The sequence below is a fragment of the Psammomys obesus genome, unplaced genomic scaffold, assembly GCF_907164565.1.
Source record: "Psammomys obesus unplaced genomic scaffold, mPsaObe1.curated_primary_1811, whole genome shotgun sequence".
NCBI lineage: Eukaryota > Metazoa > Chordata > Mammalia > Rodentia > Muridae > Psammomys > Psammomys obesus.
This window is the reverse complement of record NW_026585742.1, coordinates 6811721-6825021: the sequence shown is the minus strand read 5'-3', so window position 1 is coordinate 6825021 and position 13301 is coordinate 6811721. Positions and strand designations below refer to the sequence as shown.

Sequence of the window (13301 nt, the reverse complement as noted above, 5' to 3'; positions counted from 1 at the left end):
TTTAAGTACTCACTGGATGTCGATGGACCATGGAAGTTCTTAGACTTCAAAGCCACAATGTAATTCAGAAGTCGGGTGAGGTTTCACTGCTAAGAAGAAATGGCACTAGACCACAGGTCATACACTCGCCTCAGGGTCAGAGAACAAGCTTTCCTGATCTAGTTCCATCAGCAGAATCACAGAGATGAGTCATCAGTGCCACGTGAAGAAAACCAGGCTGCTTTCCTCAGGGGAATCTTGAACTGTCAGGATAAATAATGTGTATCAAGTATGTGAAAACTGCAATACTGCACAACGATACACAAGAACATTCAGAGGCCACTCTTGCCTCTGGGTGTGGTGGGTGAGAAATAGTCAACTTTTAGGGCTGTGAGCTATACAGACAGCACTTCTCACTTCAAGGGAAGCCCAGCCAGTGGCCACTGTTCCGGACAAGCATTTACCTGTGATAGAACAGGCTTGGCTGTCAGGCTGCAGGCTCTTCCACATCTGTCTGAACCCAGTCTAGAGGGTGACCGTGAGAAAGAGAGCAACTGTATGAGTCACACCAGACACAATGGGCCAGTGGTTTGTAGATGCCAGGAGCATCATTTCAATGCTAAAACAAGGGGTCAAGAGATAATAGCCACATTTCAGAAGGATACTTTTTGAGCCATCTTCTCCTTCAGGGCAGAAATGGCACTGCTGATAGAAGCAGTGATCAAGCAAGGATTTTTACAAGTGGTCATAGATTCATAAGAAAATCCAAGCCTTCTTCCTAGTAAAATTTACAAACATCTAGCAGAGAGGGTGTTCTGGACCCTGAGGAATCAGAATCTGCTTTCTGAGGGCCATCTCCATTCAAGATTTACACCAGAGAGCAGGGGCTGCCCAGGGCTACACAGGAGAAGCTGCTCTGGAGACTCGATGAAAGTACACCACCAAGAGCCATGAAATCATAGGTGCAGAAGACCAGACATCAAATAGCCTTTGAAGATTGTGCAGTTCCCAATTTATATTCTGTTGAAGGTCAGGACAAAAGCCTGTGAGATCAAAGAGGAAATAAAAGCTTTCTGAAAAAAAGAGTTAGGGATTTTTCCCAGCAGAAAAATGAAACATTGAGGGAATACTGAGCATTGCTATGGAGAAGGTCAGAGCACCAATACTTGAGTGGACTGTCTTCAGGCCAAGGCTGCTGTCCTACACCAAACTCAAGCATATCACCAACTATATCGTTGGTGAAATAGCTCATCAATTGCAATAGAGGCTATTTTGGGTAGCCTTAATCGAGACTGCTGAGACCTGTCCTTCACCTACTCATTCTTGGAGTAGGGTGGTGCAGCGTCCTTGGGGAGGGGCACACTGTCAAAACCACTGGTTCTGCAGGGAAGGCAGTAATCGGGGCACATGGCACTGCCAGAGATCCAAAACAGGCCTGTTAGTAAGAAAAGGAAAGAAAGTGAATTATTTTGTCTTTGTAGGGCCTGAAGTGAAATCTCCACATCTCTCTCCACTGTTGCCCCTTGCACCGTGGCCAACCACAGACTTCTCATGCTTTCCTGTAAGAAGTTGAGGTGACTCAGAGCATTGGTGCCCTCTGTGGCTTTTGCCCAGAGCACTGTTCCCTTCATTCTTCAGACACTGTCACTGTCTGCACCTGTTTACGACCTTGGACGCTATTAAAGTTCTCATCTGAAGTGGCGTCATCATGCCATGTGTTACTCTCTCACATCAAGGGATGTGCAAAGCTTCCTGAGGGCTGCCAGACTACCAGTTCTACTGGAAACAGTGCCTGGCAAGTGAAGAAATCATTAGAAAATATTTGCTGAAGGAGCAAATGAGTGAATGAGAAAGGAAGGATGCAAGAGCTGAGCCAGAATTCCTAAGCCTCGTGTTCTTCTCCAGCACTTCAAGCCTGTGGGTCACTCACTTTCTCACCCCCTCCAGCTAACAAAAGAGGCCTATGATGGGTGACTCGAGTCTGGGGTGGAACCTGTGAGTCTGAGTTGCCTAGAATCTTGTCAGTGCCGGGTGCCTGCCCTGCTGGGAGGACAGGGGTCAGCAAGCACACCAGCAGGGAGGAACAGGTCCTAGCCTTCTGGTTCTCCTCCTCCTACCTTTCTCCTGCATCTTACCTCCTCATCAGAGAAAGGACAATAAGGGAAGTTCCTGATTGGCCTCAGGATGAGTCAGTTCACCCTGGGGCAAACTCAACCAGGAATACTTCTCAGTCCATGCTACCCTCAATTTGAAACTCAATTGTTAAAAGTGGCAATGGAGGAAACTGTAGAATATCAGTCAACCTCTAGATTGCTAGGAAATCTGAGATTTGTACATTTTGACTAAACCTATTTTAAAAAATAAATCTTGTCTCAGGCTTTGTTTTACATTAAAACAGGAAAAAAAAAAAACAAAAAAAAAGGAAGCCAGCAAACAAAAACCTGTCCTGGCCCCTTCACCTCACGTATAACCACCTAATTCAACTATGACTGTCTCTAATTATTATGCCAAAAATAAAAGGGCTGGTGAGGAAGCTCTCAGTGGCTATAGGTAGTGGTCACCAAGCTTAATGACTTGAGACTAATCCCAGGGACCCACATAAAGGAAATAAATGGTTCCCCAAAACTGTCCTTTGATGTCTACATGTATGCCATGGCAGATGATCACATACACACACACACACACACACACACACACACACACACACACACACTCCCTCCACCTCCCCTCTTTCTCTAAATAACAAGAACTTTAAAAGACCTAAAAGAACATAGGAGCCTTTTATTTACATAACTTCTTAATGGAGTTTAATATCAACCTAAACAGGAATATTTATTAAACTTTCTTTTCAGTGGAAAGACCACTGTCTTTGATATCTGTTTATGAATTAGCCCCTTGTTAGTTCACACATGGGGAACTTCTTAGACATGTGAAGGCTCTAGAGAGAGACTCCTGTGACGCAGGGGTAAGTAATGCCTTCCTATGGCTCTTATCAAAATCTTTGTCAGACCAAAAACGTAACTTTTCTGTGTTTCGTTTATAAATAAGAGTGGACTCAAAATGACATGAAAGACCATCCAGTCTTGCTTCCATTTTATACATGACTCACAAACTATTAAAGCCATTGGATCATGTGCCCAGAGCCACAGCCCCCAGCAGAGACTCTGCGGTGCTGAGCTCTGGGCCCACTCTTTCTCCACATGACCCTGATTGTCACTTGTATTTAGATGTGGGAGTTTGTCGTCAAATCGTAGGGAAAGGCTCCCTTGTGTGATGTCTCATCACTGTGGTGCAGTGTTGGTCTCACTGTGTTTATCTTCACCCACTGTTTCTTAGTGTCTGGCACAGAGTGATTTCCAAATATGAATGAGTGGAATTAGTTGAATGAATGGAGCCGCTGATATTTGCTCAGGTGAACATTCTATCTCACGAACACTTTCTCTATACTGAAGCAATATATGCCTGTGGCTAAGTCACAGGACATTGTCTCAGGTGCCTCAGTCTTTCCTTAGTCATATCATATATCTTCCTGTCCCCAAGGTGTCCATTCACATGGTCTTGTCTCTCTCCTACCCCCTACCCAGTTTTACAACATTATACTAGGGCTATCATATAAATCTCTAATTCTAAAAAAAAGCACAAAGCACAGTCTATCTGTTAGTATATCTCCCGGTACCTAAAAGGGAAGCAAGTTGTAGCCCAGCAGCCTTAGGGTCCAGGATCTAGATAGCAGGTCACTGTTCTTCTGCTAGAGTCCAGCATGCAAGACTGACCGTTACCTTTCCACTCTGAGTTTACAGCTTACATGGACAGCCTTGTGCCATTGTATTCTACAGTATTCAGGTTAGAAGAGCTACCCTCAGGAGCCACTGGTACTGGCTGTTTTCTATTCTCTGAGAAGGGTGGCCTCTATTGCAAGAAAATCACAATTTCCAGGTAGCATGGGGTCTTCCTCTGGTCCACCTGGCCTGGATCCCCTGTCCTAAGCAAAACAGAATGTGTGATGCTTGTGAACCTCAAAGAAAGGACAACTATTGCCCTGTCTTCCATTTGTAATGGCTGAGCAGCAGAGAGAAAATAACTTGCTGGAAATTACACTGGTATTAGCCAGAAGGTCCAGGCCTGTGAGGTCACTTTTGTCTTTATAGAAGAAATGTCAAAGATGATTTATAATTAAACCTATTTTATTGTTTGTTTGTTTTTTATCTGAGACAAGGAAGCACAAACCTTTACTATTAACTGAAATTAATCCTCAGAAAATTTAACAAAGTTATGAATCTCTTGATTCCTGCCACAGCCAACATTTTACTATTTTTTTTTTACAAATCCAAAGGTATTAATAACTTTTGCTTATTTCCTCAAAGCCTTGGCATTCATTTCCCTAGTGAAAATGTTCATTGAGGGGCAAAATATGAAATGTATGATTCAAGTCTCTTTGTGTGTTTGGGATTCCTGCCAAGTTCTGCTTTGGAGCTACAGGTGTCTATGTACTTAGGAAGAAGGCTGTAGCTTAGCTTCACAAGTCCAGTGGAAGAGAATTGTGGAGGGCTCTCCTGCCACGTGATCTGCACTAAGTCCGGAGTTGGGAATTCCTCCATGGACAATGGAAATGTAACTTTACATTTCACCCATTTGCCCACCAGGAAAAGCTGCTTGTACAGCTCCTCAGCATTCCAGTGATCTCTCTCTGTCACACTTCCCAAGCAAACAGTTTTCCCTCGAGAACATACAGCTAGTGCATGGCTGGCTGCACACTTCCCAAGGTGCACGAGTGATGAGGGGAAACTGGATGGCTTGAGGCATTCATAGAAAAAGCTACAACTGGCTCTGCCCTCCAGTTCGTGAATGGCTGTTTTTAAAATAAAAATTAAAACATGGTATTGCCTAACTCACAGTGGGAAATCTGTTTTGACATCACAAACACAGATTTATGACTATTTTGAAGAACCACCCTTGCCTCCGTGTGGCTTTCCTATTTGGTTGTTACCCTCTGGGTTTTGTCTTGTAGCTGAAGACTAAAGGTGATATTGGACAGAGAAGAAGAAATATGATCTTTTTGTTTTCTCAAATATTTGTCACTTATATACTAAGAAAGGCAGCTGTGCTGGCTAGTTTTATATCAACTTGACATACTCTATAGAGCCATGTGAAAGGAGGGATCCTCAATTGAGAAAATGCCTCCATAAGATCCAGCTGGAAGGCATTTTCTAGTTAGATGGGGTAGGGCTCATCCTATTGTGGGTGGTGCTAGTGATCCTGAGGTGCTATAGGAAAGCATGCTGAGCAAGCCATGAGGACCAAGTCAGTAAACAACAACCCTCCTGCATCAGCTCCTGGCTCCAGGTCCCTGTCCTGTTTGAGTGCCTATCCTGGCTTCCTTCACTGATAGACTAAGATGAAAAAGTTTAAGCCAAATAAACCCTTTCCACCCCAGCTTACTTTTGGTCATAGTATATCATCATAGCAATAGAAACCCTTACCAGGACAAGAGTTTAGTGACCTTGTTCCTGGGGGAGTGAAAAAGAAAGGAGAGAAGGGAGGAAGGCAAGCCAATTCTTTCCCCGTTGATGTGTGCTTGTATGTTTTTATTAATCTTTTGTGTATATGAAAGTCTTTTTAACTAATCATGATGCCAATTCTATGGGAACACACTAAAATTCCATTAACAAATGAATATAGGAATAGATTTTGTGGGGAAAAAAATGTATTGACTACATCGTTGTAACAGGGCCATTGATTTGAAAACTAAGACTAAATTGCACTTCTTTTAATAGCATCAAAGCAGTAGCATAAGAAATCGTTTTTCTTTCTGGCCTCCTGGGGCATAAAAAACCCATTGTCTCTCCTTTGCAAGATGCAACAGTGCATAGTGTTTAGAATCCTAACTCTTGAGTCAGAAGATCAAGACCAGGCTTTGCACCCAATATCGGAAGGCTTTTTTGAGCCTTGGTTTTCTCAGCGAGGGTTAATTGGACATTTGCGGTAGCTCTGAAGGGACAGCAGGTAGATGTATCAGCACAGAGCACAAAGTCCTGAATAAGATTCCATCAATATCAGTCACAACAGTCACGATAGTCATTCTTAATGCCGTGTTAACTTTAGTGCCAACTACTGTCTGGGAGAAGAACCAGCAGATGGTTGATGGACTTGGTATAAATAAAAGTATTTCGAAATGAATAAAGTTTGTTGAATGTTTGAATAAAGTGACTTAATAAATCAGTATATGCAATGTGTTTGCAAGATTTTGTGGTTAGCTGGATTCATTATACACTATAGCCAAGCAAAATCCCATGCAGACTCAGGCAAAAGCTTTATGCCAGCCCTTTGTCTTGCCCAGCTTGTTTATTTCATGTTCCTTTTGTTATCTGATACCTTGCCCAGGATGGAAGACCTTTGTCTTTACCCTGCACCTCATTGCCACCACCGTGTGCTAGCAAATGCTCAGGTTCACCTCATCCTTCTCCCACCCATGCACAGCACAGTCCCTCCTGTGAAAAGGCCTCTGTTACTTTCCACTAAGTCTCCTGGTTACTTGAGAAACTACATTTCCATTTGCTTTGTTGTTGGTGGGAAGAGCTACTTATTTCCATCCAGGAAGTCCTGTCATGGGGTAAAGCAAGGTTTCTTGGTCAAATGCTGTTGGAAAGACAGTCCCCAGCCTGGAAAAACTGGAAGAAGCATTTGATGATGGTTATCCTTCACCAGCACTGTCATGTGAGTGCTATCTTCAGAGCCTCGATGGGTGGTGGCAGTACCCAGAGGATGGTCCCTTCCTTCCCATTGAACAGCACGAGCTACAGGGCTGTGATGTCAGGCCACTGGCTTCGCTCTGCCTTTGTTAGATTTGTGTTGTTTCACTTTTCCAGTGTATTTACACAAAAGAGTGCAAGATTGGTGACCGTGTCTCTCTATAGAAGAAACTCTGGCATAGGAGACTGGAAGGCAGAAGCAATCCCAGAGTCATTTATTTAGGTCTTTAGCAATGGCAGCAGCATAATTTGGAGATTGTTTTTGTCTCTTTCTTTTGCATCACCCCCAACAGGTTCTTCTTTATGTAGCTCAGGTTGTCCTAGAACTCATGAGTCTGCAGGTAATTACTTCATTAGATTTTGAGAACTTTTGTTTTCTAGACACAATTTGGACATGCTTGGACTTCCAGGACACAAGGAAAGGGAAACAGGAAGGGTCATAACAGAAAGACAAAGTAGGAAATACAAAGGGTACCCTTTGTTCTTTGTTTTAAGCTACATGTCTCTTTTTAGGAAGTAGCCTGCCCCTTGACTTCAGAACTCAAGTAAAAGGAAGGAAATATATGGTGAATACTGTCCCACTTCAACATGGTGTCTCAACAGCATGGCTGCTGATGTGTGGATTTCCTTGTGCTAAAACCTCTGCAAATGCTGACAAAGTGCATCCTGCAACTGCACTAAGGGGTTCAGGCCACCAGTTAGCTAAATCCTTTCATGGTCTTAGGAGATGTGCATGAGGTCTGAGGGAGTGCACATGCTAGACTCCTAGAGTGCCATGAAGATTCCTGAAGACATAAGGGGGATATTCACTGTTTTAGGCCAACATGGAGTAGAAGGGTCATGGCTAAGTAAACTCAGTGCTGAAGGACTACATCCCTATCAAGAAGTGAAACTAGTCCAAGTCTCCAATCCTAAAATCCTTTCTACTAAAAACATGGCCACCCCACACCCTATGCAGCCCACTGGCCATCTGTTTTTTTTTTTTTGTTTGTTTTTTGTTTTTTGTTTTTTTTTTTCCCAGTTCCAAGATAACTGCTTAGTCTGATTTCCACTTCATACTGTCCTTTTGCCTGCCTGCGCAGAGCTGACTGCGGCATACCAGCAGACTCTCAGGAATAGACCTCTGGCCTCATATCAGTGCATTTTGCCTGGTGAATCTTGTTTTGAGGCAGAGTTCTGACCCTTATTCCACAGATCATTCCTCTCAATATTTTCTTGGATCCTTCCAGCTGACTGGTCTGCTATGGATCCATCCCATTTCTGTTGGTGAATCAGCCAATTTAGATGATTTGCTCAAGTTATTCACTCACGACTATGGCTGGCTGAACAATTTCTTGGATGCATCCCCTGTCTTGAAAACAAAGTTGAGAACATTTCAGGTCTATCTGTAAAGACTTTTTAGCTACTAAGAGTGGTGAAGCAGATTATATGGAACTGCTGTGTTCAGCTGATCCTCAGGAAATCAAATCAATTTCAATCTGTGTGGCATCAAAGGACCACGTAATGTTGCGAATCTGGCGGGTTGGTGGACAGTGTTGTCATGACCTTGGCTTTTCATGTGATGCGTGTTACCACCTTTCTTCTGTCTCTTTTGGCAGTGTCTAGTCTTGTTTCCATATCTGGCAGTCTTGGGAAAGTCCCCCTCTTGGCAGTCTGCTTTATGATGCTGTACAGAATACCCAAATGGCTTATTGTGACTTTACTGCTCGAAATCCTGAAGACTGAAAAGTCCAAGACCCTAGCATCTGCCGAGGGCCTTTCTTGCTGCACTGTTAGATGGCAGGAAACAGAAAGACAAAGAGCAGAAGAGACCTTGCTTGCCGTTTTACAATGGCATGTACCTTTTTTGCTCAAAAGACCATCATTTTTATTCTGCTACGATGGCAATTACACTTTACTGGTCATTTTTCAGATGACAAATTCAAGCCACAGCTCTCACTCTGAGAACATACAAGTTCAGAATGAGCTCATTTCTCATGCTGCATTCCAGACAGTTTCCCTGGCGGTGGCTTTGGTACTCTGTCCTCACACATGCTAGGATACTTTAAAAGCTCAAATTCACCTTTCTCAGCCATGACTTTCTTGTTTCCTGCTCGACCCACATAGCTTTCCAAAGTGATGTCAGTCTCACTAGCACGTGCCATGGCCAGAGCATGGCATGACTCTGAGTCTCTGTAGCTTTATTTGCAGGTTACAGGACTATAACAATGAAACTGTACTTCATAGTGCAGTGGCAAGAACGAGATCCTGATCACAGTTTCTCAAAAGAGGAAGTTTATTTCTCATTCCTGTAATTGCCCAGCATAAGAGTCCTATGCTTCCCAGTGACAATCTGAATTAGGGAGACTGGGGAGAGCACATGTTAATTTGAGGAAGAGCTTAAAGCCCTCACAAGTTATGTTCAGAATTCATTAGCTCAGGGCTTTACGTGACCATACCAAGAGGAGTAGAAAAGGGTGATGCTCCTGTGTCCTAGGAGAATCAGTACTGAATGCTGCTTTGCCCTTCTTAAAGGAGGATGGTGATGCTAGGACACCATCCACATGAAAGATGGTGTCATGATCCCTCTTTGCAAGAGCTGGAACAGAGACAGCATGCATCAAGTCAAACATACCTGCATCTGCTGTATTTAAAAGACACGTGTACAGTCTATACTATTTCACAGCCATTCCTTGCAATACTTAAGCATATCAATTGATGGGAATTTTCTATAAAATAATTTAGAAAGGTGTTGTGTTCACAAATCTTTATTTTTTTTTCAGATCAGTCTAACCTGATGCTATTCAAGTTGTACAGTGGTGTAGCATGCTCGACAGGACAGATCAGTGTTGTAGTTACAATGTCTTTCTTTGGTGACAAGCATCAACTAAATGTATACAGCCAATAGCTCCCCTAGATAGAAAATACCATGTTCATAGGCTCAGCCAAAATGAGCAGTTGCCAGCTCATTGACAGAATGGGGTCTTCCCAAATCAGATCCATTCCTTTATTTCTATTTTCCCCAATACTCTGGCCAAGTATGGGTTCCATTTTAAATGACTGATGTAGCTGTTGCTTCTTAGTGATCTAGCTTCTTACACTGATTTCCTTCTTTTAGTACTACAAGCTCAAAATGCTTACTCCATCCCTTTCTGTGTCACGCATAGCCTTCTCCGGTTCTGAGTCCTTCCCCTCTCTCCCTTGCATGCCTCTTTTTTGATGAGTAGCAGGGTTTCTCTTTTTGTGTCAAATACCATTTTTTTATGCTATAATAAAGTAAATCTTAAACTAAGAAGAAAGTGATGAACTGGATTCACTGCAGTACGGTGTACAACTGGGCAGTTACCGGTTTGGGTTACAGAATGTCTGAGGGAAGAGACTTTCATGCAAGAGTTTTACTGGGGAGTACCCTGAGGACTGACTCTTGGGGTGCATAGGGTTGGAGAGGAGACAGTGGCATTGATGCAGCCACATGACAGGCACAGCCCAACCCACAACAGCTCAAGATTTAGAAGAGCCCATCAGAGCAGCCCTAGCTGCTGAGATGCCAGGCTTTGTTCCTTTTGATTGCCATTCATTGGCTGTGGGTGTCAGTCACAGCGGCAAGCCTCAATAAAGCCACCAGCATAGAATTATCTGCTTCCAGCCCTTCCGGGTTGTCAAGCCCTCGTTGCAGGGTTACCCATACTCAAGTGGTACCCCACGTTGGCCACTCTGACATAGCAAGGGGGAGAGTGCTGACCAATCCGTCTTTGCTCCGTTCAGAGGCCTGCAGTAAAGAAAGTAATTTTGTCTTTCTCAGGTTGCGCTTTCCAGCAACCTGTATCAGTGACAGGACAGTGGCTTAAAGTCTTATTGCATTTTCTCTCATTTTCTAACCTTGTAATGATTTAACACGGCCTTGCATATGTCTCTGTGGTCCTTGGTCTGGTCATTATGGAGACTTTACTATCTTTTTGCTGCTGTGACAATCAGGGCTCTCAGTGTGTTTCCCTCTCCTCCAGTGTTGATGAGACTGTGTGCATCCAAACATGGGTTCGTTTAATAATCTTTGTGGCATGCTGCTGTGCACATAACACGCCTTTCCTTCTTTGAAGAAGCTTTTGGGGGAGAGAGCTCGCTCTTTCTTCTTTCATCCTACAGATCATTTCCATACAGCCCACTCAAGATTGCCTGGCAGCACAGGGAACGGATGGGAATAACACAGAATTGAAACCACAGCAGCAGTGACTGCAACCTCCTCCCTGTGTGTACTGGGAGCTGAGCAGCTTACAAGTGGCAGAATTGACTCATTTGAATTTCATCACTCTTCATTTCCTCTGCCTTCCCTCTGGTGCTGGTGATAATGAGTGGTGAAAACAACCAGGGACCACCGAGGAGACAGATGGGAAAGGGTGAAGTAATCCATCGTTGAACTAGTCAAAAATTGGCCTTGACACTACCACCTCATACAGCCTTATCTCATCCGTCCCTGGTTACTGAGTGGAGGAGCCACACAACCAAACAGCCTTCTTGCAGCCTCCAGAAAGATCCTTTGCAAGTTTTTCTTGCTTTGTTTCTGTAAAGATATCTCACTAATGCTTTCGGTGTGGCCATCTGAAAAGAGACTAGGGTGGTGCTGTCACCCTGTGAGGATGGCAAGAATGTTCTAAGACTGGGAGACAAGAGAGGGCAATGGGGGTGAGTATGATCAACATACATTATATGTTTGGATGACGCTTACTATTATGTATAATTAATATATGCTAATGAAGCATTTAAAAATCTTGAAAACTAATATTAGTGGGATGAATGTCCTAGTTAGCTTCAACTGTATATTTGACATAGTCTGGAGTCATCTGAGGAAGTCTCAGTGGCTAAACTGCCTCTGGTCAGATTGGCTTGTTTGTATCTGTGAGAATTGTCTTCATGGTTGCTATAGGAGGGCCCAAACCCTGCAGGCAGAGCCATTCCTAGCAGGTGTTTCTGGACCTTATATAAGAAACCTAACTGAGCATGAGCTAGAGAAGAGGTCAGAGAGTGAGCTAGAAGACAGCATTTCTCGGGGTTTTCCTGCCCAGTTCCTGCCTTCAGTTCCTGCCCCGATTTGTCTCAATGATGGGTGTGACTTGGCAGTGTAAGCCAAATAAGCCCTTTTCTTCTCTAAAATGATTTTCATTGTGATGTTTGTCACAATGATAGAATGAATCTAGGACAATGAATGTTCAAAAATATTCCTACATCTTCCAACCATCACAGCATTTACCCTTTTTTGGCCAGCAAAGGATTCACTGAAGAAGGGCGCAGGCACACATTTTAAATAGAAGACCCCAAAAAGAATAATGCTGCTCATTTGTGAAAGGGAAAAGCTTACCCTGGGAAATAATGGCTTGCCTGCACCAGCAGAAGGCAATGGCTGTCCCCAGATCACCCCCATAATCACTGTGTGAAGTATGCTTTCCAACCACAATGTGGTCCTTGAAATGGAGCTGCAAGCATGGCCTCTGCTGCCACTTACTGATAGTCTGCTGTGAACTGACTCTTCTGCTTGGTAAGTATCAGCTCTCCATGTGACCAGAGCCTCACTTTTCCTGTCATAGGCAAGTGCCAGAGAGTTCTGTTTGCAAGGAGATGCTGAGCACAGGGGACCCAGCAGCTGAACATGGAAACCCTGTAGATGTGGTTGCTCCATTTGCCCAGGGTTCATGCTGATGTCATGAAACACAGTGAAAGGGGAAGCAATTCCATTACAGGCCAATCTCTTTGTCTATCTGTCGCTGTATTTTGCCTTCACATTTCAAGTGTGTATTTCTGAAAGTCGTGGGCAAGTACAGTGTCAAAAAATTGGGGACAGTGCATTTGGACACCAGAATCAGTCCTGACATGTTAGACAGTGGCCACACTGATGTCACTTGGCTTCCTGCTGAACAGGGGAATCTTGAGTGGTTTCTGATCTGTCTAGATGTCTACTTTAACAAACTGGATACTGCCTCCACTTCCCACTGACTTAGGCTCTCTCTCTGTTTCTGTTTTGAATCTAAGTTTGTGAGGAACAGCTCTCAATTAGTAGTTCCTTGTTCTTCTCTTCCGCCCTTACTTCCCTATGGACTGCTCAGAGCTCAGAGGTGGCAAAAGTCAGCATTGGGTAATGTCAAAGACAAGCTCTTCCCATGAGCACTTTAGGTTCATGAGATGTTCTGCTCCATTTTCAGCCACCTGATCCTTCACTGAGCAGCTTGTCTTGAGCATGTGTTATGTCAGCAGCTTCCGGCCATCCTGGAAATACCCACAGCTGTGATATGCAGATGGTCTGCTGTCTGGACCATGCATAGATGTCTTGCTCTACTCTGTCCAAACCTTCCATCTGTGACTTTAGGAATTGTTGAGCTCAAAACAGTGAAAGGGAAAGAGGTGCTCAGTGGGTTGAATGCCTCAGCCTGCTGTAATGAGGGAATCTGGGAGGCCATGCCAGATGCATTCTTCCATCGCTCACAAGCTGTGACTCGGGATAAAAATAAGGTAGTTGGCACCTGTCCCAACCCATGTGTGAGCTGACTGTGTACAAAGATTGGCTTTGTAAGGTAGCTGCTGGCATTTGCACCCTTATGAGCCACT

General features: G+C 43.9%; 1 protein-coding gene across 2 annotated transcripts in view; it reads left to right on the top strand.

Moving 5' to 3' along the window:
* Positions 1–13301, top strand: part of Lrrc3b (leucine rich repeat containing 3B) — an 87231-nt gene that overhangs the window by 55672 nt on the left and 18258 nt on the right. The window lies entirely within an intron of this gene.